This window comes from Solanum stenotomum, chromosome 6 (assembly GCF_019186545.1).
Source record: "Solanum stenotomum isolate F172 chromosome 6, ASM1918654v1, whole genome shotgun sequence".
In the NCBI taxonomy this organism is placed as follows: domain Eukaryota; kingdom Viridiplantae; phylum Streptophyta; class Magnoliopsida; order Solanales; family Solanaceae; genus Solanum; species Solanum stenotomum.
In genome coordinates, this window is record NC_064287.1 from 29512118 (window position 1) to 29537726 (window position 25609).

At 34.6% G+C, this 25609-nt stretch overlaps 1 long non-coding RNA gene across 2 annotated transcripts; it reads left to right on the top strand.

The window, feature by feature from the left end:
- The first annotated feature begins 1047 nt into the window (after window positions 1–1047).
- On the top strand, window positions 1048–8345 carry LOC125869107 (uncharacterized). 2 transcript variants are annotated; one of them, XR_007446776.1, is made up of 4 exons: window positions 1048–1207; window positions 7292–7438; window positions 7554–7652; window positions 8284–8345. It is a non-coding gene; the product is annotated as an uncharacterized LOC125869107 (long non-coding RNA). The 2 variants fall into 2 exon arrangements; XR_007446775.1 differs by having other exon boundaries at window positions 7295–7438.
- Window positions 8346–25609: the final 17264 nt, after the last annotated feature.

Sequence of the window (25609 nt, forward strand, 5' to 3'; positions counted from 1 at the left end):
GTGTGGAAGTAGGTCGCTTCCTATGAGAATTGGGCTTATTCTCAAAAGCACTCATGAAACCGGGATAGCACATGGCCATAACGTGCTGGCATTAAAGCTCATGTCAACACCTTGATTATTATGTGTGAGCAGTGATATTTTATTTCCCTTAAGCAGTCATAGTTCAAGTCTGAGACCACTACGACTCTGGAGTAAAAGTGACTGCTTCACTAAGTGGAGGTTCAATGCAGAGCACACTTTCATTATGCATAATAGTCTTCCTTCAACTGATAGACTCTCTTGGTTAATATCAAAATGAGTGGGGGATTGTTGGTTTTAGGAGCATTTTAATATTTTTTAAAATTATGTTGAAGTTCTGTCTCCAACTCCATGGCTTCATACCTGTCAGAATTTAGACCATTATACCTTAATTACTCAGCATGGTGCATTACTCTTTTAGCCATTGAATTTGGCTTAATTGTCACATCTCATTGCTGATTAAGTTTGATGTGAACGTTGGCCATTCTTGTTGTCTGTTGTGGCTTTCTAGCAGAACGTGTGTAGTGGTCAACTATGACCATTACTTCCTCACTCTTTATTCCCAATTATTCTTTGTAACTTATGTAACTCCTAAGACCATTATCTTCACTATTTACTACCCCTTTATCTTCCTATTCATTGCTAGGAAGACTTCTTGTAGTATAAATAGTGGTGGTCTTCATTTGGTTTAAAACACACAATACATAAGAAAATATAGAGTGCATAAGGTTTGTCAAAAAGAGAATTCTTATTAGTTGAAGGGAGGTGTTCTTTTTGTGGAGCTTTGGACTCAACTCTTGTCCAGAGTTGTTGAGTTATATTTTGTGATTAGGCTGTTGTATCCTGGAGGGGACAAGTCAAGAAGGACTACTGCTAGACCGGTGAAAACATTTGCTGCAGTGGGCTTGAATCTCCTTAAAGAGAGCGAGATATCCGCGCCTCAGCCTGAAGAGATTTCTGTTTCTTCATTTTATTTCAATTGTAATCTTGCATTTTTATTATCTTGTAAGTTTTTCACTAACAAATTTCTACTTCACTTTCCTTCCATGATAGGCTGAGCTCAACGAGGAGTTGATATCACTGCCGCCAGGGGAAAGCAAATGTGTCCATCAATCTCGATCTGCCTCCTAATGCAAGTCAATGGTGTTGCCTTCTTAAGTAGCTCCCATTAATCATTATCAACATCCAGGTATTGTCATCTTTACTGTCTTGCCTCTGTATTTCTGCTGTTTTATTTCTTGTTTCTCTTCCAATTTCATATTCCTATTCCTATCGTAGTTCAGATAGTTCACTTGCTTGTATTGTATTACCTCGATTGTTTAATTCGCCAATCTTTGTTAATTTTAGGTTCCATTTTGTAACTTTCTTATTCTTAGGTTTGGAACCTGGGCTCTGTCCATGCTTAATATTACTCTTGCATCTCTTGGTAGCTCTTGAATGTTAGCATATGTTCTACTATCAGTATCTGCAAAAGAAAAAATTCCGTTAGTTAAAAAATCAGCCAGCTTGTTTCCTTCTCGATATACATGTTCCACCACCACTGGAACTCCTTCCATTAATCTCCAAATCTTCCTTACATCCATAAGCACATTCCAAAGAATCTCCCATAAGCCATCTAATATCTTTTTAACAGAAAGTGAATTTGTTTCCATAGTGAGAGGCAGTAGATTCTGAGAAGTGCAGTATTCCAATCCTAGCCGAAAAGCTTTTAATTCTGCTACCAAGTTAGTACCGTACCCCACCCTTTTAGCCTTAGCATAGATGAATCTTCCTGCAGCATCTCTAACACAATAGGCACCTGAACTTGGACCAGGATTGCCTTTGCAAGCTCCATCTGTGTTACATTTGAAAGAACCCTCAGAGAGATGCTTCCAATACACCACCTTACATCCAATCTTAGGACTGTACTGAGTCATCTTAAAGACCAGTTTAGCCCATGAAGTAGGCATATTTATTAACCAAGGATAAATACTTTTTGCCATGAAATAAAGATCCCTGCTAAATATAATGAAATATTGATTTCTTGACAATTTCAAAATTTAACTTATTAGTAAATAATATTATAAAATAAATGGTATACATTAAATATGTGTAGATAATAAGCGACTAACAATATATCAAAATAAAAATAAAAATTCAAATCCACCGAATTCACACACCACTCACTGTGTCAGAAAAAATTATTAAAAATTATTAAAGATTATAAAAAAAGAAGAAGAAAAAGAATCAACAAAAATTAACAGTTTGCAATAATTATTGATAAGAGATTTTGATGCTTAAAAAGTTGTTATATTTAGATAATACATATACAAATCTTGGTGATTTAGTTAATATATATTGTGTGCAACAGTTTGAGCATTATTTTCAATATAATAATAATTTAAATAATAACAGAAATATATATTAGAGAATAATTGAAGACATAAAATAAATCTATAAATTATTAACAGTTTGAGCATTATTTGCAATATAATAAATTAAATCGCAATATAAATTAGAACTTGGAAGCATCAACTGAACTAATTAGAAAGTATCAAAGAAACAAAATCAACATACTAATTACTCGACTAATTAAAAATTAAGCATCAAACCAACAAAATAAAAATATACTACTTGTTCACTCCTTGTTCGCGTTCACATTGTCATAGTAACCAAAAACAATACTCACATAATTTGTTGTAGTATGATCATCAATATTTGCATATAAAAAATAAAAAAATTAAAATTGAGAAAGTTTCTAAAAAATGAAGAATTTGAAGAATCAACTAAACATGAACTAACGAATAAAGAGAGGAGAATATTGTGAGAATAAATCAAATAACCATAATGATATGAGCAATACTTTCAATATAGTAATAGTTTATAAATGACAACCAAAATTAGCAATTTGAAAATGTCAACTCCATTATTATAAAATTTATATTTGTTTTAATTTATTTGGTAAAATGTATTCATTTTCTATCAAAAATAAAAACGAACAAATAAAAAATTCAAAATAATAACATTACAGAATACTACTTGATTGAGTTCACCCTGTAATAGTAGACAAAGAAAATAATATAGTGGCATAGCTCATAGTATACCATCACAATCTGCATATAAAAAATATATTAAATGTAATGCAAAATTACTAAACTGATGAAACAATTATTGTAGTAGTGATTTATGTACTAAAAATATTGAAAGACGGCATATATGGTCTAATGCCATAAAATTCTTCATAATTCCACAATTTCTTTATCGACAGTTTATTATTTTTTCTTGTTGCATTGAAGAGGATGGTGGTCAATTTCCTTCAATCATAACAAAACAATTTTACATCAAACATCAGCAATTAAGAAAGAGGGCATATAACACAAAATCTGCATATAAAAAAATATATTAGATGTAATGCAAAATCACTAAATCGATGAAAGAATTATTACGGTAGTAATTTATGTACTAAAAAAATTAAAATATGACATACATGGTCCACTGCCATAAAATTCTTCAGAATTCCTCCATTTCTCTATCTCAATTTATTCTTCTTCCTTGTTTCATTGGAGAGGATGGTGATTATTCTCCTTTAATCATAAACAAAACAATTTCACATCAAACAATTAAGAAAGAGGGCATATAAATAAACAATACACTACTATATGTCCCCTCAATTTTTCTATGAGTGTAATCAAATCTAGATTTTTATTTGAATATATTTTTTGTTAAATAAATGTTTGAATTTGTATTTTGAAGAGTGGCATAAGAATGTGGATGCTGTTGTTAAGAAAAGTATTTTTTAAAGACGTTGATTCTGAAGTTTATATTTATTAATAGGGATAAAGTTAGTTATTATTTGAAATTTAGATATTTTATAGTGGCCAATTTTGAGATTTATTTTTTTAAAGGACGTGGTCTTTTTTTAACTGAAAGTTGTTTATTTCTTTTATTAAATAAAGCAACAATGGATAGAATTTAATAAATTAAAAGGAAAAAGAAACTTTCCCATTTTCCCTATGAAAATTCACAGTTCTAATCATCTTTTTTTTTAAAAAAAATTATTTTTTAAAATTTATCTTTTTATTTTTAAATTATTTTATTTTTTATTTTGATTGAAGCTTTTTTCTTTCTTTTATTAAATAAGGAATGTTGTATGGATAAAATTTAATAATTTTTTTTTAAAAAAAGTAACTATCCCATTTCCCTACGAACAGTTTTTAACTTCTTTTTTTTATAAATCATTTTTTAAATTTACTTATTACTCAATATTTTATTCTAGATCAAATACCATGGATTTATAGATAAATTTAGTTATTATTTGAAATTTGAGTTTTAAATGAATTATTTAGGTATTTTGTTGTGGCTAATTATGAGATTTATATTTTTAAAGGACGTGATTTCCTCCTCTTCTTTTTTTGAACTTAAAATTGTTTATTTATTTTATTAAATAAGGCAACAATGGATAGAGTTTAATAAATTAAAAAATAGAGAAAAAAATAACTTTCCCATTTTTCCTACAATAATCCATGTTTATCTTTCTTTTATTTTTCTTAAAATTATTTTTTAAATATGTTGATTATGAAGTTTATATTTATTAATAGGGATAAAGTTAGTTATTATTTGAAATTTTTAAATTTTAAATTAATTATTTACATATTTTATGGTGGCCAATTTTGAGATTTATTTTTTTAAAGGACGTGGTCTTTTTTTTCCTTCTTTTTTTAAACTGAAAGTTGTTTATTTCTTTTATTAAATAAAGCAACAATGGATAGAATTTAATAAATTAAAAGGAAAAAAAAAAACTTTCCCATTTTCCCTATGAAAATTCACAGTTCTAATCATCTTTTTTTAAAAAAATTATTTTTTAAAATTTATCATTTTATTATTACATTATTTTATATTTTATTTTGATTGAAACTTTTTTATTTCTTTTATTAAATATGAAATGCTGTATGGATAAAATTAATAATTTTTTTTTAAAAAAAGTAACTATCCTATTTCCTACGAACAGTGTTTAGCTTCTGTTTTTTTATAAATCATTTTTTAAATTTACGTATTACTCAATATTTTATTCTAGATCAAATACCATTGATTTGGAGATAAAGTTAGTTATTATTTGAAATTTGAATTTTAAATAAATTATTTAGGTATTTTGTGGTGGCTAATTTTGAGATTTATAATTTTAAAGGACGTGATTTCATCTTCTTTCTACCTCCACGAGGTAGTGGTAAGGTATGCGTACACTCTACCCTCCCCAGACCCCACCTAGTGGGATTTCACTGGGTATGTTGTTGTTGTTGTTTGTTGTGATTTCATCTTCTTATTTTTTTGAACTTAAAATTGTTTATTTATTTTATTAAATAAGGCAACAATGGATAGAGTTTAATAAATTAAAAAATAAAGAAAAAAACCTTTCCCATTTTTCCTACGAAAATCCATGTTTATCTTTCTTTAATTTTCTTAAAATTATTTTTTAAAGATGTTGATTATGAAGTTTATATTTATTAATAGGGATAACATTAGTTATTATTTGAAATTTAAATTTTAAATTAATTATTTAGATATTTTATGGTGGCCAATTTTGAGATTTATTTTTTCAAAGGACGTGGTCTTTTTTCCCTTCTTTTTGTTTTAACTGAAAGTTGTTTATTTCTTTTATTAAATAAAGCAACAATGGATATAATTTAATAAATTAAAAGGAAAAAAAACACTTTCCCATTATCCCTATGAAAATTCACAGTTCTAATCATCTTTTTTTAAAAAAAATTATTTTTTAAAATTTTCTTTTATTAAATAAGATATGTTGTATGGATAAAATTTAATAAATTTTTTTAAAAAAGTAACCATCCCATTTCCCTACGAATAGTTTTTAACTTCTGTTTTTTTATAAATCATTTTTTAAATTTACTCATTACTCAATATTTTTTTTCTAGATCAAATACCATTGATTTAGAGATAAAGTTAGTTATTATTTGAAATTTCAATTTTAAATTAATTATTTAGGTATTTTGTGGTGGCTAATTTTGAGATTTATATTTTTAAAGGACGTGATTTCCTCTTCTTATTTTTTTGAACTTAAAATTGTTTATTTATTTTATTAAATAAGGCAACAATGGATAGAGTTTAATAAATTAAAAAATAAGGAAAAAAAAACTTTCCCATTTTTCCTACGAAAATCCATGTTTATCTTTCTTTTATTTTTCTTAAAATCATTATTATTTTTTAATAATAGATTATTTTATTTTAATTCAATTTTGTTCTTTATTTCATTAGATAAGACATGTTGTATTGTTGTATGGATAGAATTTACTAAATATAAAAATAAGAAGGAAAACCTAACTACCCCATTTCCCTAAGAATAGTTTTTAACTTCTGTTTTATAATTATTATTTAAATTTATTTATTATATTTTATTTTTGATAAAATACCTATGATTTACGAGCATTTTCTCTACCGTAAATCGTAATACAGAAGATTCAGTTATTCTTTTAATGTATCCCTATTATTTAGGAGCACTTTTCTAGGAAGAATATAATGTAGTTTTCTCTATTAAAAAAAATTGAATTTTAGAAAACAGTAAAAAGCTCAGTTCTTTTCTTTTTCCCGTGTTTGCATAATTTTATTTTTATTTTCAGATTGTAAATTAATTTTAATATTTTTTAAATTGATGCCAACTTATTTCTTAAAATTCTCACATGACTATCGTGTTGATTTTTATATTTTGAATTTTAAAATAAATAAATTACCCTCAATTTTTACTATTTTAATTTTTTTTTAATTTTGAAAAACAGTAAAAAAAATTCTTATTTTTTCATTTTTTAAAATAAATAATATTAGTAATTTATTATTTAATTATAATACATATAATTAATAATTTATAATTATTTAAAAAGCCCATTTTTTGTGGTGTTGACACGTGGCACTTTTTCTTCTCCTATTATATATAGATAGATTGTGAGTATATATATCTTTAACCTAGAGGCTCATTTTGTTTATATGGACATTCAGATATAATATAGTGCAAATTGTTTTATATCATCAAATTTTTATTATTCCTTTTATTCTGCAAAAGTGTTTAACTTATATATACAAATAATGTAAATAAAACTTTATATTATAAAGTCATCCAAAAGATATCTATACGCATATAACAATCAAAATAAAATTTGTAATTCTTAAAATTAGGTAGTTTTCTTGTCACAAAAAGTAAATATGATATGCTAGTTTATAAATTAGTGTTTATTTAAAACACAATCAAGTATGACAAGAAATTTTGATCAAAAGTTTTCTATTATAGCAGAATGAGTCTGAATTAACTCCCCATCAACTCACCGGGAGGAAGAGGAGATTGATTAATGTGGAGGTCATAGCCCTATCTAATGTTAGCTTTGCAATTGTACCTTTAGCAGGTGAAACTAATATTTATACCGTAAAATTAAACAAGGTTAGTACATTTAGTGTCCTAGATTGCTTATCTATAGATTTAATAAGTCAAGGTTTGATCATAATTATGAGACGGTTAACTCTTCCAAATACTTTGCTATGGACTCAAATCATAGGGAGATGATTTAGTCGATCCATTCAGACTTAATCAATAATATCATGATATCTTGGACGATTGGACATGTGAAAAGAGCCCTAATGGTCAATGTGACAAGGTAACTAATATTATTATCTTATTTCTTGCATATAACTTAAATTATTAGTTTTTTTTTTCTATATCTTGATTCTATAAATTATTGATGAGGAGCTAAAAAAATGATAAGTCAAGAAAATAAGAGATAACTAATCAATCACTAAGCTAGTTGTGACAATGAGTTTAAGTTTAATTCATCATTTGGATAGTGTCTTATTTACACTATCATGGAATTTAAAGTATACTTACAACTAAGAGTCTATAAAATATGAGTTTTGTAATCTTAAAAATAAGGCATGTAATATTTTATAAAATGCAAAAGTTAAATGATAGTTTTATAGTAGTTTTTCTATGATTTGTCTACACTTTGGTTTAGGAGATGTTTTTCTAGATAGTTCCGTTAAAGTTTCTACATTATATCATGAGGCCTCTTATCTATTATAATTATTTTAGTTGCTTAATTTGTGTTAGCATACTTATCTTATTGAATTTGTCTAGCAGAGTAGTTAATAATTTGTTAGTGCAAGATAATAGTGTACAACATTTAAATCATTTAATAAATATTGTAATCTAATGAAAAGAATTGTTGTGTTGTAGGTTTAGTATCATATGAGAAAATGTTTCATATGTTGATCTGTTATAGATGTGTGTAGATATATCTTAGATGGTTACGAGAAAATGGAAGTAGAAGTCGATTCAGAAACAAATATGGTAAAAGAGATTAAGGTAAGATGTTTAATTATTTGACAAATATATATTTTTTATTGTTACAATCATTCTTATAAAGTTATCTTGAATTAAATCAAGATTGGATCTCCAAAACGTCCTTCCAAGAAAAGAAAAAAAGAATCTTCAAACTCAGAGCATACAACAACGAAACAGAAAGAAAACAATGGTGAACTACATTTAGGAAATGAAGTGGCACTCATGTGTGAAATGATCGAGCTCAAAGAAACAAGTGAGTTTGTGGTAGGTTATTAAAATTTTAGTGGTACATAAACAATCCCATGAAGTTGGACAATCACAATTACTATAATGATGTTAAATCCAAGCAGGTTCACTCAATGGATAACCTTAAAGATCTTCCGAACCATAAATCATTTGATAAGTATTCTTCCTCCAATCTCTCTAATGATGATGTACTGATGCGATCATTGGTTCAGAAAGAAGAAACTGAAAGAATTACAAATTTAGATTGCCATGAATTGGTAGTTGTTCTCCACCAGGAATTGGACAAGGTAAAATAGGGTGAAAATAAAGTGTTTGCTCGCCTGAACAAAAGTAATGAGTTGGACTCGGAATTTTCACAAAGTGTAGGTAAGTGATCGATCACTAGCTTAATCCTTTTTTGTAAGTTTTTTATTTTATTTGATTATTATTACCATCATATATGAACAATGAATTTAATAGTCCACAAAATTCATACATTTCAGTATGTGAAAGTTTTGTTTGTGTTATGTATTGTAAATCTTTTTCCCACATTATGTACTAATAAAAATGGATTTGAACTGTATATACAACGAAAATATTTTTATTCACTTGGTAAATTTTAACCTATTATAAAGGTGATATTTATATTGATAACAATATACCTATAACTATTTCATGACAAACGTGATTGTGTAAATATTTTTATATCACTAGAATTTAAGTTAAACAAAACTATTAGCTATATTGCATGAGCATTATCTTTAGTTATTTTTATCAATGACACATCATTTGTGTAGGAAAAGAATGTTCAAGATCTTCAAAATTCGACATGCTTTCTTCCTCCAATGTCTCGATAGATGTCCTTCACTTGATGTCACCATTATTTCAAGAAGTAGAGAATACAAGCTTTGTAAACTTGGAGCTCCAAAATGTTGTTCCTAAAGACAAAGCATAGGGGAAATCAATGATCATGTGGTCTTAACCTTGGCCAAGAACAAAGAATTGACCATCAATTTTTCATACAATGAAGGGATTTAATTTAGCCAAGCAAGCATGCTCTTAACGATCACATTCAATAAGCTACGCGTTTTATATAGTTAGTGATTGCATCTATAGTTTTTAGTAATTAACTTTTAATCCAAAAGAAAATGTTTTAGTTCCATGGTATGATTATTATTATTTTCTTTGTTCCATTTTACCCGATATACTTTTTTCAGTTTATTCTAAAAATAATGATGCATCTCAATATTTGAAAATAATTTAATTTTAAAATTTTAGTTTATGTTCGATGAAATAATTTATAACCACGTAACAATTTTAAGGAAATTTTGGATCATAATTCTTGAAAGTATTTATTTGTTTCTTAAATTTCATGTCTATCATATAAAATTAAGATAAATAAAGTATTTTAAAAAATATTTATACATTGACTTCATTTATTTTTGCAGAAAATATGAAGCAAGTCCCCATTTCACAATCATTAGAAATCGAGAATAATAAGAATGCTCATATGGAGAAGGGATTTCCTTATGACGACAATTATGGAGAAAAAGAAATGAGTGTAAACTTGACAAACAAGGTTAAGTTTGTGACTGCTGCTGATTTCACACTAGATACAGGTATTTTAATCAACTCCTAACAAATTGTAACGACCCGAACTGTTGTTAATTAGAAAAAACAAAAATTCTGGAAATTCTGGGCCACTGTACCGCCAGGACGGGCCAGATGTCGCTAGGGTGGCGGAGCCAGGGCGGGGTAAGTTGGCGCCAGAGCGGGATAGGCGAGACAGAATGTAAATAACGCAAAATCTGATTTTCTCCTTCTCCCTAAAATACCTAATTTCGTCGAAAAACACCTTAGAACCCCCAAAAAGCTGCTCCAAGCTTGAGAAAAAGGGAGGGAGAGTTTTCTAGCGTGAAGATATCGATGGATTGCGGATTTTCGGTCAAGATCACCGTCACAAATCTCGAAACCAAGAATCAAAGACAAAAACTCCATGCAACTGCTTGGCATCCAGGTAGGCTAGGCTTATGAATTGAGTAGTTATAAATTTGTGCTCACTGCATAATATATGTAAATCAACGGTAGGAATTATGCGTAGGCTTTCGTGAACCGAATGAATTATGGTTAAATCCTAGGAAGAAGCCTTAGATGATGAATTAGGGTTAAGTATGGACGAATTCATTCTTACATGCTATACGTGGGTGAGTAGTTTGTTGCTGATGGTTATGATTCTATGATTGTGTGATGTATGTTTGTTCTTGCTTCATTATGATACATGTATGTATGAGAATGTTGCATTATTGATCACACTTGTTGTAAATGAGATAGACGAATGATGAATACCATGAATCATGACTTGATTGTATGAACTTGAGAATATACTTGTGATTGTGATTGTGGCTTGTTGAATGGATCGGGTGTTGCGTTCCGACACACTAACTTGGATTGGTTGCCATGTTCCGGCATAATTGTGGGATCGGTTGCCACGTTTTGGTATAAATATTTGATCGGGTACCACGTTCCGGTATGCTAACTGTTTGGGTTTGGGTTCATGAGAGGACCGATGATTTGATATAATTGTATACCTTGAGGGTTGTGAAATTAAATGTGGTTCGTAAGTTATATTTGATGTGTTTTCCAGAGTTGTAAATGGATATGATGATCTACTTATGTCGTTCTACTTTGTTGATTTAACCCGTTATACATCTCGTTGTTGAGTGAATCCGGATAGACAAGGGTGGTTCGTGAAGTGCAAGGGTGAAAAGTGGGGGTAGTGTACGTGAAGTAAGTGCTTAGGTGGATTTCACTTGGAGAAAGGGATTTGTGTGTAGTGGTCAAAAAGTGTAACGTAATGGACTATGTGTCCATGGCTGGGTAATATGAAGAGGAAGTAAGTGTAACACCTCGCATTTTGAAAGAACTAGAAAGAACTAGAATTAGAAAGAGTTGTTTTTGGAAAGAATGAAAAATCTGGAAATTTGTTAAGTTATGTTAAGTTTGGGTTTTTGGTCAACTTAAAACGATCATAACTGCTAGCTCAAAATGAGTTAGGTGTTCTTCTAGAAACCGTAGGAAAGATCTTGGAATTATCTTTCCAACGCCGCCGAGTTTGCACGATTCTGAGTTCGTATGAGTGAGATATGCCCATTTGAAGTTGGGATGTTCAAATAAGGAAAGTCTGATCCATATTTTAGAAGGGCATTATGGTATTTTACATACCCCATGACTTAATTTCATTTTTGGTAATTAATTGGGGTCTAAACTGATAGGATTCAGTTTATGCTTTTACGATATTGAGTTAGGGTTTTAGAAAAGTGAAAAGAAGAAGAGAAAGGAGGAGAAGGAGAAAGAATGGTCAAGTTCTTCAAGAATTGTTTGTGGATTTCGTCAAGGGGTGATCCCTACGAGGTATGTGATTTTACACCGCATTGGGTTCGTTCACCCACGCACTAAACATGTTTAATTCAACATGAATTCGTCCTAAAAGTTGAATGTTTGTTCTTGATGTATGTTCTTCAATTTACTTTCGTTCTTTAATTTGGGATGAGATTGAGGATTTCTTGAGAGTTTAAGGTCGATTTTAGAATTGTATTTGATTATATTCTTGTGTACATATGCTGGGTATCTGAATCTAAAGAGAATTTGAGGAAAAGAACTGAGTTAAGGCGAATTGGGGGTCAGAAAATAAAGAAGGAACAAGTCGGGCAAATATGGGTACCAGGTCCGCGTCGCGAACCTATTCCTCAGGATTGAAAAAGTTGTCTTCACGTCACAGAGCGGTCACACACCGTTCTGCCTCAAAATTTATTTCGCAACCAAATGATTAAATGCATCTCCGCGTCGCGGACTTGCTTCCATACAGTGATTTCTTGATATTTTCTCGTGTTTAACTATCTAAAAACACTCATAAACATCATGAGATCTTACCTATCAAAAATCTCAATCCTTGAATCCATAATTCAATTCAAGGATGAGTTAAGAGTCTAAGTCAAGAGAAGTTAAGAGCCAAGTCAATAGAAGTTCATAGAGTCTTCCAAAAGTCTTTTACAATTGATTTAACTTTGTTTTAAGACATGAGATTTGAGTTGAGTAAAGAGTAAAGTTGAAGTTCATTTCTTCCAAGTATATGGGGACTATGTATTCCCAAAGAGTTAAAATGTTTTCACATTTAAACAAGAAAAAGAAACCTTGATTTCCAAAGAGCCTTTGAGCTAATTTTCAGAAAAGAGTAAGTGCTTTCACAATTAAGCAAAAGAGGAAACTTTGATTTCAAGATAGCCTTTGAGCTAAGTTTCTGAGCAATTATCTCAAATCACAGAAAGAAGTATGTTTTAAACATAAGTGCCAGTATCATTTTTTAGGAGTAGTATTGAGAATCGATATGGGGGAGAGTTCAGACAACTCATAGCCCCCATAAACCATGTAGCCACCATGGGTAGAAAAAGGGTCACACTTTTTAGATGATTCTTTAGTGTTTTTTGGCATAGACTAGTGGATCCACTTAGTAGTTCAGGTTCTATACCCTCGGCAAGGTATAAGACGACCCTGACAGCGTGAGGCTAAACGTTGTATCATCACAATAACTCTTACGTGATAGTTTTTGGTTAGAGAAACTCCCACAGAAGTAATTGTTTTTTTATATACACAGTTTATTTGTATTTTTACATACATTTCTGATTTATAGTGTTTCTTTGCATACACACAGAGTATTATTGTATTTCCAAATACACAGAGGTGACATACATGTTTTAAATAACTTTTCTTTATATTTCACTTGTTTTATACTGCTTTATATTGAAATGAGTTCAATTAAGTTGAGTTGAGTTGGGCCAGGTAAGTTCTTCAGTTCCTTTCAACCTTATGTCTTGTTATAGAATTTCCCTCGCATACTCATACATTCAACGTACTTATGCCAATTGGCCTGCATCTTAATATATGCAGACATAGGTAACTAGGATCATTATCCAGCGCCTCGTTGATCCAGTTGAGCATTCAGAGTCAGTTGGTGAGCCTCCATACTTTCCGGAGGGTATCATTTGCTTTTTAGTATTTCATTTGTTAGGATGATCGGGGGTCTTATCCCGACATCCATCTCTGTTGTTTTAGAGGCTTTATAGACAGTCAGAAGTTAGTTCTTGAGTTTTCTATTTCCTATTTTAATGGTTGAGACTTGAGTTGCCATTTTGGCTAAGTTTAATATTCCTTAAAGATATTTGCATGAGTTATCCTTTGAGACTTTTTCTTGTGTTTAAGTCTTCCGATTAGCAAATAAGCCGGGACAAGGGTTCATTTGGGGGCAGCACTGGTTCTCGAGTCCGACCACGTACGGGGTGTAGGCTCGAGGTGTGACAATAAGGGTATGACGTGAGCGGTTAGTTGGAATGCTGGTAGTTGTATTGGGGACTTGTCTATGTGTTAGAATGGTTAGGATTTGATGAAGTACCTGGTAATTAGGTTGGTCTAGAAAGTGGTTAGTAGTAAGAGTACTAGTGTAATTCGAAGGTATTTTGAGAGAGGGTAAAGGCGGAGAAGCGAGTGATTTATTTCATGATCTTACTAGTTAGTTTCTAATGTTATGTGGTGGGCGTCGGGTTGACCGATGATGCCTATCAGTACGTGTGTTTTGTACTGATACTACTCTTGCTATGTCTTTTGACATAGTCTCGATGCAAGTTGGTGGTGATGTTTCATTAGGTGAATACGAAGAAAATCTCCAACAGCTTCTATCTTTCCTTCCGCATGGTGGGAGCTGTGTCTTTATTTATTATGTCGAGTTGTACTCGTAGTAGCTCTTGTACCTGTTTAGACTAGTTCTTTGGGGGTATTAATTTCTTTACAAGTCTTAACTAAAATTGTGTTAAAGGTTGTTATTATATTTTATTTCCATTTTTTTTCAAAATTTTCCGCATGTGTTAACTATTGGCATATGAGGGTTCTCCTACTTAGGTGTTAGAGTGGGTGGCCGCACGACCCGGTGGGTTGGGTCGTGACAAATTAGTATCAGAGCCTTGGTTACCGGTCTCCTATTACAAGAGCAAAATGTGGACTAGATTCCTGCGGATTGTTGTGTTGACGTCCATATCTAGTCTTCAAGAAGCTAGAAAGCATTCTAGGAAATTGTTCCACTCATTCTCTGCTTTCGTACGAAAGTGTCACTTGTGGTATGAGTTGAGTCCAATTGGTATCTCAATAAAATGGACGGGACGTTGTGGTCACAATTGAAGGAACACAAGCAAGGTAAATTGGAACCGAGAAGGTTCCAATTGGTATCTGACCCTAGGGGCGGTGTAAATACATGGATGATCGGTAATGGTTATCCATGGAGCGAACTAACTAATAATTTGGACTTGACTGTGTGTGTATCTTGGAAACTGTGAATACGTGATTCTTGCTGTCTGAACTAACTACAAATATGAAGTTGTAATTGCTTGAATGTGATGAGGTGATTATGTGGACTATAAATGTGTGTCTGAACCTTGTTACGTGCAATATGTTGGCCTAGTTGTTGAAAATACATGAAATGTAATAGTATCGTGAAAACTCATTGTGAAAAGAAGGCCCAAACTAGATTCGAAGTGGGGGTTTAGATAAAATCTCGAGTCGATTTGTGAGGAAGATCTGAATGCGTCTTGCGCTTGTGTAATAACCGCGTGAATGTCTGGGTGTATCCTAGGGATGCGTGGGTTGTGGTGCTAAACTAGCAAGAACGGATTGGTGCGTATATTGTAGGTTTGACTTGGAGAAAACAATGATTATCCTAGTTATGAGGGTTACTCTAAGAATCCTAAGTTAAGCTGGGAACCTTGGTGCAATTTAGAAAAGAGAGAAATCCCAGAAAAAAAAATCTTTGCAGAGGTTCTGTTTTCGTTTTGGCTGCTGGGGCGGGATTATTCCCGCCAGGGTGGTACTGCCAGAGCGGGATTTCTCCCGCTAAAGCAGAGTGAGGCGAGGCAGAACCTCAACCTACCTTCTCTAGTTTTTCCAAGTTCCTGATAACGACCCCAAATGGTATCCAGGCTGACCCCTGCAACTCTATCAGTGTTCAACAATTGAGAATAGTTTATAAAACTTAGTAATTCACATTTTTCTACGAAAAGGGCAGAAAAACTAGCATCCATGTGCTTACAAAAATATAAGAAAAGCAAAAGATAAAAACAAAGTTGTTCAAAAAGTGCAATTCCAATAAGGGGGAAAGCCAAATCAAGAACCCTCGGACTGGGTGGTGTGAACATCTGAGTCTAGATCCTTCAGAGGAACAAGGCCTGTCACAGCCTCGTCCAAGAAGGTAAAGTGTTGGAAATCTCCTTTCTCGACCCGGGGGAGCCCCTGACCAGGGGCAACGCAAGTGAATATGGTCCTCACGATCTTTCATATCCGGACCATCAAACAATCCCTCTCCAGACCCTTCATCCACTCCTGGCATAGCTCACGACAGAGCATCTCGACCTCTAGGGTAGTGCTGTGCGGGATCAGGGTGAAGTCAGCAAAGACAGATCCTCCTCGACCCGTGCACCTGAGAGTGGGGCCTCGTCGTCCGAACCCACGACCGCCTTACTATTGCTAGCCCTGCACGTTCTCCTCCTTTTACTCTTGGAAGTAGAACCTGCTCTAACCAAAAGAGTGTGAAGGAGGGATCCATAGGAAGTACCTCATCCGCGTCAAAAGGTGGCACTCCTACCCGCTTGCACAACACAACAATAAGTCCCGGTAGGAAGAAAGCCTTCTTGTTACCCCAGTAGAACATCTTCCACTCCAAAATGATCTGCGCCCCCACATTCAACTTGATGCCCTGTATAGCGCATGCCACCACCAATGCCCAAGGAAAGGTCACGTCGGTGAAGTTGCCCGACGGGCGGAACCTCCTTGTCAGTAAGTGTAGCCACATCTTAGAATCAGGCGACCAATCCGTGTTGTAATGCCCTCCGCAGTGGCCCAATAGACTCGGTTCCGACGAGCAGGCTCCACTAGGGTGTCTCTCATCCGTTCCAGATCTATCTCCCTCAGCTTGGCCTTGTACTCAGCATTCGAGACCTCCAACACCTCTAGAGCCTCATTAATGGCAATGGAGTTCAGGGGAATGTCAACTCCCCGAATACGGATGATGGGGTGAGGATCTTCCCATTGCACAGTAGGCAGGATGACATAGAACTACCTCACCCAAGTGGAATGTGCATTTGGGGGAGCCTCAGTCAGTGGAGCCCATCCGAACTCATCAGGCGAGCATAAAAGGCAGGAGCCTTCTCCTCCAGCTTAAGTAAGATGAAACCTCTCTCCCAGCAGAATCCAGTGTTTCTATTGTCATAATGCTTTTCCCGACTCGCGACATCGGGTAACCGAATGAAAGGTAAGTTTTCTTCAGTTAGACCTACCATTTAGAGGGCCTACAATAAGTTAAATATAAGTTAGAACACGATCGGAATAGACAGGCTAAGGCTAAAGGGAGAGGAGAGAAATTTCCAAGTTAAAGGATGCAAGCCACTGGTCTGGCATATCCCGCCACAGCGGCCAAAATCCCGCTAAGGTGGGATTATGAAGGCCACCACAGCGGGATGAACAGCAGAAGCGATCATGGTGTCTCTTCGTCCCAAAATCTCATTTTTCGATAGAATTCCAGCAGATCAGAGTATATTAACTACCCTAGAATCTAAATATGCTATCATACTACCAAATAAACCCCTAAACAGTGCCCAAATTTGAGTTTATGTCAAGAAGACATTTCAACTTCCCCCACCCATTGTGTACCGATTCAATCTTGTTTTTTACGAAATCCTTACGTCCAAAACGTCGTGAGACGTTGGGGACGTAAGGGAAGTACTCATGCTACGTTTTCCTACCAAATCAAGCAAGCTATGTTCAAATTCAAAAATGACCCCCAAATACAATTTCTGATCTATTGTTAAACAACATACAACAATACTTAAGTATATAGTGAATTGAAAAAACGCGAGGAATGATAATTTACCGTGAAAACGACATTCGGGACAAAGCAAATTGAGAGAGTTTGGGAGTTTTGTGTGTAGAGAGGGAGAAATGGGAAATTTCCCCCCTTTCTCCCCTTTACTGTTTCCTGATCTCCCACCTTAGCGGGAGATCCTCGCCACAATTACTTTGCCTAAGCTGGAGGGTTACCGCCCTGGCGGGCCGAACTCTGTAGTTTAACCACATTCATTTCTTCATGTGCTGCCTTCATTTTCTTCTAAGTCTTTGGGTATAGTACCTTTCTCATGTCAACTAGTTGGAAAAAAAGTCACCATTCTTCGTGGTTTCGTGATGGCCTATTCGTTAGTTTGGAAGTACTCCAGAAAATAGGGCGTGTGATTATCCATGTATTAATCATTCAGGGACGAACGAGGGGTAAATTTGTATCTATTGTAATGACCCGAACCATTGTTAATTAGAAAAAAAAAATTAGGGAAATTTTGGGCCACTGTCCCGGCAGGGCTGGCAAGATGTCGCTAGGGCGGTGGCGCCAGGGCGGGGTAAGTTGGCGCCGTAGCGGGATAGGCGAGACAAAATGTAAATAATGAGAAATCTTATTTTCTCCTTCTCCCTAAAATACCTAATTTAGTCATAAAACACCTTAGAAACCCCCAAAAAGCTATTGCGAGCCTAGGAAAATGAGAGGGAGAGATTTCTAGCGTGAAGATGTCAATGGATTATGGATTTCGAGTCAAGATCACCGTCATGAATACCAGAAACAAGAAGCAAAGACCAAAACTCTGTGCAGCCGCTTGGCACCCAGGTAGGCTAGGTTTATGAATTGAGTAGTTATAAATCTGTGCTCACTACGTAATATAGGTAGATCAACGATAGGAATTATTTGTCTGCCTTCGTGTATCGAACAAATTATGGTTAAATCCTAGAAAGAAGCCCTAGATGATGAACTAGGGTTAAGTATGGCCGAATTCATACGTGGGTGAGTAGTCGTAGATGATGGTTTTGATTCTATGATTGTGTGATGTATGTTTGTTCTTGCTTCATTATGACATGTATGTATGTGAATGTTGCATTATTGATCACACTTGTTTTAAATGAGATAGGCGAATGATGAATGCCATGAATCATGACTTGATTGTATGAACTTGAGAATATACTTGTGATTGTGATTGTGGCTTGTTGAATGGATCGTGTGTTGCGTTCTGATACACTAACTTGGATTGGTTGCCACGTTACGACATAATTATGGGATCGGTTTCCACATTCTGGCATAAATATTTGATCGGGTACCACGTTTTGGTATGCTAACTGTTTGGGTTTGGGTTCCATGAGAGGACCAATGATTTTATATAATTGTATACCTTGAGGGTTGTGAAATTGAACGTGGTTCGTAAGTGATATTTGATGTGTTTTTTGGAGTTGTAAATGAATATGATGATCTACTTATGTTGTTGTACTTTGTTGATTTAACCCGTTATGCATCTCTTTGTTAAGTGAATCTGAATTGACAAGGGTGGTTCATGAGTTGCAAAGGTGAAAACTGGGGGTAGTGTACGTGAAGTAAGTGCTTAGGTGGATTTCACTTGGAGAAAGGGATTTGTGTGTAGTGGTCAGAAAGCGTGACGTAATGTACTATGTGTCCATGGCTGGGTAATATGAAGAAGAAGTAGGGGTATGACGTGAGCGGTTAGTTGGAATGCTGGTAGTTGTATTGGGGACTTTTCTATGTGTTAGAATTGTTAGGCTATGATCAAGTACCTGGTAATTAGGTTGATCGAGAAAGTGGTTAGTAATTAGAGTACTAGTGTAATTCGGAGGTATTTTGAGAGAGGGTAAAGGTGGAGAAGTGAGTGGTTTATTTCATGATCATACTAGTTGGTTTCTGATGTTATGTGGTGGGCGTCGGGTTGACCGATGATGCCTACCAGTATGTGTGTTTTGTACCGATACTACTCTTGCTATGTCTATTGACATAGTCTGGATACAGGTTGGTGATGTTTCATTAGGTGAAGACAAAGAAAATCTCCAGCAGCTTTTATCTTTCTTTCCGCATGGAGGGAGCTGTGTCTTTATTTATTATGTCCAGTTTTACTCGTAGTAGCTCTTGTACCTGTTTAGACTAGATCTTTGGGGGGGTTAATTTCTTTACAAGTTTAAACTAAAATTGTGTTAAAGGTTCTTATTATATTTTATTTCAATNTGACGTGAGCGGTTAGTTGGAATGCTGGTAGTTGTATTGGGGACTTTTCTATGTGTTAGAATTGTTAGGCTATGATCAAGTACCTGGTAATTAGGTTGATCGAGAAAGTGGTTAGTAATTAGAGTACTAGTGTAATTCGGAGGTATTTTGAGAGAGGGTAAAGGTGGAGAAGTGAGTGGTTTATTTCATAATCATACTAGTTGGTTTCTGATGTTATGTGGTGGGCGTCGGGTTGACCGATGATGCCTACCAGTATGTGTGTTTTGTACTGATACTACTCTTGCTATGTCTATTGACATAGTCTGGATACAGGTTGGTGATGTTTCATTAGGTGAAGACAAAGAAAATCTCCAGCAGCTTTTATCTTTCTTTCCGCATGGAGGGAGCTGTGTCTTTATTTATTATGTCCAGTTTTACTCGTAGTAGCTCTTGTACCTGTTTAGACTAGATCTTTGGGGGGGTTAATTTCTTTACAAGTTTAAACTAAAATTGTGTTAAAGGTTCTTATTATATTTTATTTCAATTTTTTTTTCAAAATTTTCCGCATGTGTTAACTATTGGTATATGAGGGTTCTCCTACTTAGGTGTTAGAGTGGGTGTCCGCACGGCCCGGTGGGTTGGGTTGTGACACAAATGCATGAGATAATTCCAACATTTATACAATTAGTGTGTGTCTGGTTTGGAAATAAACATTTAATTATTTTCATGTTTGGTTGGTAAAACTTTGTGGAAATAATATTTTTAAAAGGAAAATAAGTATGTTAAAACTAAGAAAAACTACTTCTCTTACGGAATTAGGGAAAACAAGTAATATAAGTGACATTCTACACTAATTGTCTAATACCCATCATCCAATCACATTAGTGATATTCTATACTAATTATCTAATATTCATTCTCCAGCACATGTCACAATCAATCACATAGCCCTCATATCTACTACCTCACACCCCTACCATCATAACCATCACTTGTCTAGTTTGTCAAAACTATATACTAATATATCTGAGATTATAATTTTACTTATATACAAATATTAGAAAATAAGTTAAAATCCACTTATTTTTAGGAATAAATGGTGGTCAATGATGTTAAGTCTATGTCCACATACAATTTTACACTAAATAGAGGTATTTTTCACCATAAAATCTCTTTGTGAATGCACTAGATAAATCACAAGAATTATATTCACCACAAAACATTGAATGATTGCACTGAATAGATCACAAGAATTATACAATTAATGTGTAAATATTTAGTTTGAGTTCTTTTACATAATCAATACTATTAGCTACATTAATTTTCTTTTTAATATTAAATCTTCACATAATTTGCAGGTGGAAATGACAAGGAGGGAGTATGCAGTACTACAAACTTTGCCCTACACGAAGTTGCTCCTCCAATGAAAATAGACAATGCAAAAGAGGGAGACAAGACTACACTTGAGGACTCGCATGGAAAAGAGGATCATCTAATCTCTCATGATAACATTTTTATAAATATGGATAATTTTGATCTTTTCACACCTAAAGAAGGTAGTTTCTCAATGTATAAGTCTTTTAGAAAATGAAAAATTTAATGAGTTACAAGAACTTGAAATATCATATTTTATTTTCACATAACTAATGTCATTTACCATATTACATTGATGAATATTTTTTTCTAAATGTGCAGGATTAGACTATCCCTTTCTACTATACGGATAGAAAATTATTATTTTGAAGATGCTTATACTCCCAATATCAAGGACGTGTAATCATCTTACGAAAATTGTTGGCACCATTGAGCTAATGAGACACTAATATATCTTTGTCCTAGTAGTTGTTTGTGTTGAGATATACTATTAATCATGTTGTTGAGTTATAATATTTTATTTCAGTTAATCTAAGTAAGGACTATTTTTTTTATTTTTTATTGTATTAAAGTCTTTATTTGAATAAATTATTGTGTTAATATGTGTGTTCATTACTTATATAGTAGACAATTTTTGTGTACGAAGTTATCTAACTCATGCACGAAAGATTCAAATTATCGGTTCTCATAAGTTATAAATTAATGTTCACAATTAAATATGAAGTAGGAAAAACATCTTGATGATTGTAGAACCAGATTAAATATAATTTGATCTAAATTATGGGAGTGGTCATATTCCAACTTCTTATGCTAGAACATTCCATATATATTAAACGAATTAAGAAGAGATTTTTGTTTATGTCACGATCCAAGCCTATATCCTGGACGTGGCCGGCACTCGAGAAGCATTGCTGGTCCTCAAGCAAACCCTCATCCTGGCTGACTACAAGTAGATGACTAACTCAAGCATACATAAGTATCAAATAAAGAAATGATTAAAAACAGTTTACCGAATCTCATCTTCTGTAATGACCCTCCAGATCATTTCTGTGTACCCGCCTTCTTTTCATCGGTTAGAGCTTTCCTACAATGACCCCAAGTAATTTATGACTTGTTGGCACTGACAGTTCGGTCGCCTGGTCATTCGTTTGGATTTTGTGCAGCTTTTCGTGTTTTAGATGCCTTGAAGCTTGAAAAGTTACTTTTAGTCAGTTCATCAGGAAAACAGCCTTAGAACAGAATTTTGACAATTCCATCAGCTCTAGAATGGCCAAATTAAGCTAGAGGTGTGGTTGACTCGAGTCCCGAGGCTTTCGGTGCGAGTTTAAACCATTTTCAGCCTAGAAAACTGGCAAGCGGTTCACTATGGTCAACATTCATGGAAATGTGTCTGAATGAAAATTTTGACAGCGCGGTTAGCCATGGAATGTAGAGTTTGGTCTAGAACGACCTTTCTGAGCCCCTTAGTGGATTTTGGTTAAAAATGGCCTTTGGGAGTGGGACCCACTTTTTATCAAGATGACCTCTGATGGAAATTTGGACTCTGCCATTGAATCCAGAATATCAAATTTAGCAGGGTAGCATATCTATATTTTTTTATCGAGTTCAGAACGAATCCCGAGCACCCTATCGGAGATTTTAAAGTTGGAATAAAAAAAATCAGTTTTTCAGCTAATATATATAGCTGGTGCAGGCCATTTCTGCCTCATTTCTCAACTTCATACCTTCATAACTCTCTCTTTTCAAGTCCGATTTTGGTGATTCTTGGGGCTATCTTGAGTGGTTTTTCAAGCAGAACGTGTTGGAATTCGTATTTGAAGCTTCGTTGGAGGAAAGAAATATGTTTTAGCTGCTGCCATAGATCATTTTCGAGCTCAATTTTTTGGAAATTTTGGAGGACGATTTATTGGCTATTTTAGGTTCGAATTTGGTGATTCAAGAGCCTATACTGTGGAATTTTTCATGAAGATCGTCGTGGTGTGGTTAGTTTCAGCAGTTGGCCCTTGTTTATGGTAACTTCTTGTAAATAGCAGCTGCCATTGTTGTTCACTTTTAGCGTCATTTTGAGTTTTTCGTTGAATGTTCCTATTGGGACTGTTCCGAGACCCGAATAGTGTTCCAATTTGGAAAACAAGTTCAGGAAGCTGTTTAGAATTTATTTTTTGGGTTAATTCTGGAGTTTTCGGTGCGGGTCCCACTTTCCCTATTTTTGATCCCAAAATTGGTCTGCCTCTTTTTCTTGCAAATTTTGTGTCTACACGACCGTAACGACGTTGTGATTTTGTTTTTGATAGTGCGGCAGTAAACCAAGGTCGTTCAAAAGGGAAAAGCTCCGGTGGAGTAGATTGGAGGGCATGTTCGGCCCACAGGTAGGCTACAACTTCCCTTTTCTTTTAGATTGTGTCTGAATATGTGAGCATATGTGTATTTGCATTAATATTGGGGCAGGGAACTAGATTAGCGTGCTATGTTCGATATAATTCATATTTAGGCTATATCCGGATTCAGCGGGTAATTGAATTGTTATATTTAATAATCCTTGCTTCCTTGATTGGTCTGGTTTTGACTTATGAATTATATTAGAGCGTGTTTGGCCTTAGTCTAGACTTAGAGTAGTGATGCCATAGACTCATGATTGCTCAGAGCCGATAGATTATATAATTTCTGCCTCGGTGTAACTTTGAGCGGCGTAGGTCCTAGTAGACTGATATAGAAGACTTGGGTCTGATATAGATGAGCCTTCGTTAGGAAATGACTGAACAGTGGGGTCTTAACATCTATAATTCCCGTATGATCCTAACTTTCTGCATTTCTGGCCGCCCTCTAGGCCCGTTCGGTTCTCTTGTCACTGTGAGATGGTTAGAGGATATAAAAGATGGTTACGGAGATTTACCCATGACTTTTAGATGCGGGAATACTAGGATGGCTTATGAGGAAGCTTTACGTTATCATGGTAACTTAACATGAGGTTTCACCCGCGGTTCGAGGTCTGGGATTTGTTCTTCCTGCAGCTACTTATTTACCCTCCTATAATGGAGTCGACATACCGAGTCCCCCCTGGGTTATATCACTTTATCTATAAGTAGTCGACATTCGCGGTTCGAGGTCCGGGATCTGTGCAATCCTTTGCAGAGTTCGGCTCTATTGGCGTATCTACTATAGGCATACTCAACCGCGGTTCGAGGTCCAGGCTCTTTGTTTCCTTTCTTTCATAGCTCGAGAATACTGACATTTCTGTAATGCAGCGGGTTACAGATCTCCTTTAGTGTTTGTTTAGCTTCTCTGTGTACATGTCGGGCTTATGGGGGTTTGTTCATGTTTTTACTTCAATTAGCTCACGAGTGTACCTCATGGGATTATGGGGGCTAGCTGGAGTAGTCACCTTAGGTTTGTTTGCCTTACTCTCGTGTGCATACCTCTACTTTTTAAGTTCGTGACCTTTATATGTGTTTTATTCTAGTATTTACTATTGCTTTACCTTTCTTACTCAGTCGGCCTATGATGCCTACTGGGTAGCTTTTCACTGGTACTCATACTACACTTTATATCTATTTTCATGATGCAAGACCGAACACCAATCATCAGCGCCTCCATTTGAACCAGTAGCAGCCAGCATCCGAAGATGAGGGTGAGCACGACATCCTTCTGTACATATATTTTATGGCTCATCTTCTATACTTGAGACAGGTCCTTTGTAGTTGCGTATATTTTTGTATGTTGGTCCACTTTTGGGACTTGTACTCTTAGTATGGATCTATACTTGTGACTTCCAGGTTCTGGGAGGGATTTAGTTCATATTTATGTATTCTTTTGACTTGCCTTATTCCATTTTGTTGTGATTGTTTCTACCACTTAGTTTTTGCCCTTTAACCCACTACTACCTGTTTTGGGTTTCTAGTTGGCTTTTCTACTGGTGGGATATAATAGGTACCATCACAACTCGGGGAATTGGGTCGTGACAAGTTGGTATCAAAGCCAGGTTGTTCATTTGTCTCATTTGTACAGAGATAGCGTGTAGTAGAGTCCTGCGGATAGGTGCAGAGACGTCTGTGACTTCTCTGTGAGAGGCTATAAGATGTCATTAGGAACATTCTTTATGTTGTATCATCTCGTGCAGTGCATGTTTCATTGGTTTTCATGGAATCTCACTTGTTTCACTCTTTCGCACGAATGGCTCATAGACATGGTTCACCCAGTGATGACGATCCACCTGTGGCAGCAGAGAAATCCCCGGCCAGGTGTAGAGATCGACCACAGGGTAGGGTTAGGGGTCCAATACAAGCCCCAGACAGAGATATAGCTCTAGCCCCAGTACAGGAGCCTCAGGATGCCCCTATTCCCCCTCAGTCGGAGGGTCCAGGTTTAGTCTAATCGCCAGCCGCACTGGTCATGACTCCTGCTCTTCATGCAGCTATTTCCCAACTACTTGCAGCTTTGGTGGGTGTAAAGCAGGTCCCGACACCAACTCCAGTTCCACAAGTACAGCAGGAGCAACCATCTCCAATTCCACTTGTATAGCATGAGCAGCCCGGTCTAGTTCCACTAGTACAGCAGGAG